The sequence below is a fragment of the Nothoprocta perdicaria genome, unplaced genomic scaffold (assembly GCF_003342845.1).
Source record: "Nothoprocta perdicaria isolate Ctin4 unplaced genomic scaffold, notPer1 scaffold_23, whole genome shotgun sequence".
Taxonomy (NCBI): Eukaryota; Metazoa; Chordata; class Aves; order Tinamiformes; family Tinamidae; genus Nothoprocta; species Nothoprocta perdicaria.
The window spans coordinates 1-6,132 of NW_020455455.1; positions in this window are offsets into that span (position 1 = coordinate 1).

Genomic DNA, 6,132 nt, shown 5'->3' on the forward strand with positions numbered 1-6,132 from the left:
AAAAAAAAAAAAAACCATAAAAGAAGCTCATGTACAATTTTTTGAAGTTGATCTCATCTTCAGAAGGCACTTGAAAAGAAAAAAGAAAAAAAGCAAACCTCACTCCAATGCTCTTGAGTCTCAAACTGGCTATAGAAAAGACTGGTGATCTCTTTACTCTTGTTAATAATTTGCCTGCATCTGACAAATAGCAGAACTTAAAAAAAAAAAAATAAAGATAGTGCCAGAATGGACCTTGTTTGCTCCTTGCAGAAGCTTGAAATGTGCTTTAAAACAGCAGTGACAGTACCAGGTTAGGTGTAGACCAGAAGAAAATTGGATATTCTGAGATAAGCCTAATGGATATTTTTGTGTGAACTGTTTTAACGGTTGTAGATGCAAAAGGCTGGATGCAAAAGGCTGTTAAGGTTACTTATTAATCATGCCCTGCTCATTTTCACCTCTGGCTGTGGACTGAGCCTTGAATGCTAACTTTTCAAGTTACGAGGAAAACATGAATTGACTGATTTCATGTCTCCCTCACACCAACATATATGACTTATAACCCCAAAAATCTTTTCACTTTGCCAGAAAACACATGTGTAGCAAGAAACATAATGCTCAGTTGAGAAATATAAAGTGACGAGATTCATTTTTTTCAGAGCAAATGACTTTCCTCAACTCACTTCCACTGCCCTTCATTTCTGTTGCAAATTTGCAGCAGTGATGTTACAGGATGCCAACCCTGTGTGAAAGGCAAAGAGGCAATGTTGGGACTAAGTCTGCTATTTTACAATATTTCATGGGTCTGCAAGAAGAGTTATACATAGAGCCATAAGAAGTGTGATCAAGCCTTGTCGTTTCTGTTGTTTGAGCAGGCCTATTGGACCCTGGACAGCTTGTTCTTCCTGTTGAAAATTCCCTGTCTTGTGGACATAGGTGGGATCTTAGTCCTGCATTTACCATAACTAAAATTTACCATAAATTGGTGCTAGAGCTGGGAAACCAACTGTACTATACATTCAGAAGGCAGGATCAGAGGGACATTASAGTGGTTTCTAGTCGGTCTTCAGAAAGTCTTTCAGAGGGGCCTCTGTTTTTCAGGTGAGTATTTCATCCTGCAGCCTTTCCCTACATATAGCATCCATCGCCCTGTCAGATGTGGGCTGATGTATACAAGTCACTGTCGATACTGATGTGTGCTAGTGGCCTTGCACAGATCCAGCAGAGATTCAGGAGATTCCTGAGGTTTCTTGCAGATTCAATGGCCTCTGAAGCTTTAGCAGTTTGTGCAGACTTTCACACAGCACTTTCTCAGCATGTGCTTTCCTTTCTTTGGCCTGCTGTTTTCTGTCCTTCATGTATGTTTACAGACACACACAGAAATGTCCATAAAAATGGACCTTTAAGACAGCCCTTTATAGTAATAGATGCTCACTGGAGCTGTAGTTATCCACTTCTCTCATGTGATTGACTTGATGTAAGCTGCTCTTCTTCCARCCCTTTTGGTTTGCTTTTCTAATAATGCAGGAGCACAGTAACTTCAGTGGCACTGCCTGGGGACAGGTATGGAGCCACAAGCTGGATTTTCACCAGTGGGATGAGCTGTGGGTGAGCTCTCTGTGTAGCTGGGCACAAAACTGACTGGGCTGCTACTGGAGGCAGAGGAAGCTCCCAGCAAAGCCCATAGCAGTCGCCAGGGCAAAGAGGAGGAGAGGATCCTGCCGKCCCTGAAACAAGAGATCTCATATCTGCTTTATATGCTGATTTTACTAACTGCTCATTTTCCTTATAGCTCTGTGTCCCAGTTTCACACCAATGCTGGCCTCCAGTTGGAAGAGCAGGCCAAAGCCACATGAATTGGAAATCTCATGCAGCCAAGCCACTAAGCTTTAAATTACAAGTCATAGTSCAGCTGCTGCTTTGAAGAGTCATTTTGGACTGCCATTTATGCTCGTGCATTTTATCAGCTTAACCTAGTGTTGCTGAAATCATCATTTCTTCCTTTTTAGAAGGAATAGCTGTTAAAAGGCAGCGCAGCTGTAAGTACTCTGGAGAACTTAGCCATGCCAGAAATTTGGAGGAGATTTTCAGAAGAGTAGCTCTGGAGTCTCCCTGAAACAGAGGAGGAGGAGGAATGATGATGATTTATCCACCCAGGCTGCACACACAGGTGTCTGGGGAGATTAATTATCCACTCAAGAGGGTCTCTGGTGTCTGAAAAGCACATCTGATTTCTCTGCTCTGTCTCATGACTACACAAACGGGTAGCAATCACAATTACTGAGCACAAGTGTTTGGATGTCAGTAGCATGCATTTGTCAGTTTTGACTCGAATAACATGATAATGAAACCTTATTACACATAAGTCTCAGGTTGAGAATCCAGACTAGTGTCTGGAAAAAAGTAAAAGGGAAATTTAAAGCATGTAAATCAAGAATCACAGAAAGGTTGAGGGGGCCCCGGAGCTCATCTAGTCTAACCTCCTTGCTCAAAGCAGGTTGCAGCAGGTTGCCCAGGAACATGTCCAGCTAAGTTTTTGATATCTTCAAGGACAGAGGTTCTGGGCAACATCTTCCACTGTTAAGTCACATTTACACTGCATGTGGTGGCCTCCCATGTTAGTTCAGGGAGGGGCTCAGTGCCAATATCAGTGTTAAAATACAGAGATCTTTTTGGGATTCAAATTTTAGTTTGACAATCACTCCACCAGTGCTTGATAATAACCACCTTACATGGGAATTCCTGATAAGTTATAATGATTATGATCTTTCTTGGATTTGGGAAAACTGCTCCACTTAATGAGATGACACTGTAAGGAAATCAGAGACAAGCTCTCTCACAAGTTGCTCTTACTTCCTTGTCCTAGTGAATGTTTCTAGTGCAGTTGAGTTTACCTGGTAATTATAAGATGTTCTTAAAAGACCAGTACCTCACTGTTTGTTCTAGCTACTTGTTCCTGTCTTTTAGGGAAGTTCACCTGCTAAATAGACCCTGAAACAGGTATTTCCTTCCCAAGCTCCAGTGTTAATACTTCAAGAAGTGATTTTGCCACTAACACTGCTTTTGCTGTAGAGGTTAGTAATGTGCACTTACATCATGATTCTTTTTTTTTCCTCTCTGAACCCTGCCTGGCCTCAAGTTTTGTGTGAACTGACGCTTATATCTATAATGAGCCCTGCTGAAATCATGATGGGGTATGTAAGGATTAGAGATGAGCATTTTAATATTTTATTTATAGAATGCTATGGGATGAATGTTGGTGAATTCTAATTTTCATCAATGTATATTAAGGAATGGATGAATCTTCTGTTCTTTGAAATTTTTCAGCCAGAGCTAACAAAAAAGACAACTTTGGAGATGAGTCTAACAATATTAAAAAGGAGAATTTAAGATTTCTTTCCTCTTCAATAAGTCCATACTTTAGCTAGAATAATTAACATGAGAAAGAACAACTTCTTGTTGCAGTGAGGAATAGTTGCTCTCTAATTCTCAAATCTGTGCTGTTTTTCACAGACTCTTTTGCAGAATAAACTGCTATGAAAAAGCTATGCTATACAATAGAGGATATATATATGCATCTATGACATATTTTTTCTTTTATTTTCCTAGTTTAAATGGGAGCAATCAAAATAGTCCCAAAGGTCACTCTTCTTTAGGATGAATTTATAAATTAAGAAATTTTGTAAAGAATTCTGAGTAGTGTCTGTTTATTAGGAACTTTTCCTGTGTGTGGATTTGAGTTTCCATTTTCTTCCATTATTTCTTCCCCTCCTTTTTTTTTTTTTTTTTTTCTCTCTTTTGCTACTACTTTAGGGAAAGTATTATTTCAAAATTCAATATTCCTTTTCTCTTCCCAACATGAAGTGAGCAAGAGGAATGCATATCATACTTTGCTCTCTGAGAAGTCCAGATCTGCCTTTCCTTTTATTGAGGACATATTTTAGAGTTAGTATCATTTTCAGGGAAGTTAATGCATTGGTTTGTTCAACAGATCATTTTCACAGAACTTCTGTTTATTCTTGTCCCATGACTTCTGGCTCGTGTGAGTATACACATTTTCTACTACCCAGAGCTTTAGAGAAGGTCTTTGTATTGCTGCATCAGATAATATATAATGTATTATATTAGCCTAAAGGCATCTCAAGTAATTAAAGAAATAAGCTGCTCCTGGAATAGCTCAACTGGGTAGTAGTGACTAGTGCAGCTTAGCAAAGACTAAGGGCACCTGCAGAGGATTAGACATTCCTTCCGTCCTGTGAGACATTTGCACTTTGACATTTTTCTGCTATTTGGAGCCTGCTTTCTAGGATGTTTCTTGTAGTAAAACCCTAGTCAGGAGGACTTACAAGTTTCAAGGGTGGTTAAGGGTTCTGTGTTCCAAACTGTTGTGGGATTAATTGCATCTACTTTGGTTCATTACAATAAACGAATATGTGAAGATAGGGTGACTCTGTGCAGATATGGTTTAAAAGACTGACAATGGGCTATATTAGTGTGAGATGAGAGAAGAAGGCACTGCTAGCTGCTTTACCAAAGTAAAGTGAATTATCCACAATTCATTTTTAAAACTGAAATGAGAAAGGAAAGGCTGGAGCAGGAGGATGGAATTTTTTTCTCTTGCGCTCCACACACGTAAGGGAGAATCTTTGACAAAGCTGATGATTTTGGTAAAGGACTTTATTGGAGGCTAATGATTTGAAGCTGTTTCGCAAATTTAATTTTGATCTTAAAGAGAGTGAAGATGCAAATAGCTGCATATGATAGAAAATATGACATCATCAAAAGCTATTAGCTAGAGCTGATCAAGAAGTGTGATGTTTGTCTTAAAAACAAAACAGAACAAAAAACAGAGTTGCCCTCAGAAAGCAAGATAATGTGAATATCAAGAAAACACCATAGACTTAATATGAATGTACTTCACATGTTGGTTAATGAAGTTATCCATTTATTGCTGTCATGGACCAGCTCAACTATAGCTTCACCGAAGGGAGATTCACAGCCTACATCTGTGCTAACATTCAGAGATGACTGTAGAAGCACCAGCAAACTTTTTATTGCAATTATATATTTTTCACTTGGGATTTGCATATTAGCATATTTCTGCAGAATTTGGGCAGAAATGTTTGAAAACTTAGCATACCTCCTCATGCAAGGACAGGGATTTTACCTATGTATATGTGCAGTTGAAAAGGCTCTATTTGTTGTAGCTAAGGAAAGAATGTCAGTAACAGCATTAAAGGCCAGATAAAACGAGCTATTGCTAGCAAGCTCCACTACTTTTTAAGCATGAAACTGAATGTCCGAAGCTTGTAGTGATTTGAGTCTGTTCCTGTACAGCAGGATAAAAAAAAAATTATTACAGTCTCTAAACCAAAGTATTTGTCAAAGCATTGTTTAATTTTCTGCCGATTTTACACTAGAAATTTGTGAAATTACTTGATTTTTTTTTTTTAAAGGCATCTATTTTCTTTGCATGACATAAATGGAGCAAGGATTTTTTCTATGGTTTTCTTCATAACTTTCATTATGGAAGAAAAAAAAAACTGTATGGTTTTATCTTTCCTATTATTCTCCTAGAACCTARCTGTTATTGGTCAATGACTCCTAAATCCCTTATCAGAAACAGTAAGAGATGATTGTTGGCTTTTCTTGATAAATGGTGGTAATTTTTATGGTAAATCTGCAAAWTTTCTATTGTTGACAAACCTAATAAAAACTCACAAGGGAAAATATTTCTCCTAGCTGTAGGCAACGAGCCAAAAACTTCTGAAATGAAGACAAAGCGTGTTCAGATTAGATATATTTCATACACTTCTCAGCTCACAGTGAGCTCAGTCACAACTTGGTCTCTGCTAATCAAGCTCTTCAGATGTATAATTTCATGCCTTATAAGTGGGAAAAGCAAAAGGTCAACCAATTAATACTCGCCCGTGTTTCACTTTTTAGTCTAAAGTCATAAAGACTATAGATGTTTTCCAGATTTACCTTCTATATTTTCAGTCACATTTTAGATACCATATGTGAAGGTTCTGACTGCAAATGAAGTGAGCAATGAGCAAGAAGAATATGAACAATAAAACATGAAGTATTTGAAGGTTAAAGATCTTTAAAAAGAAGAAAAAAAGAAAAAGATAAATTCTGTTAGTAAGA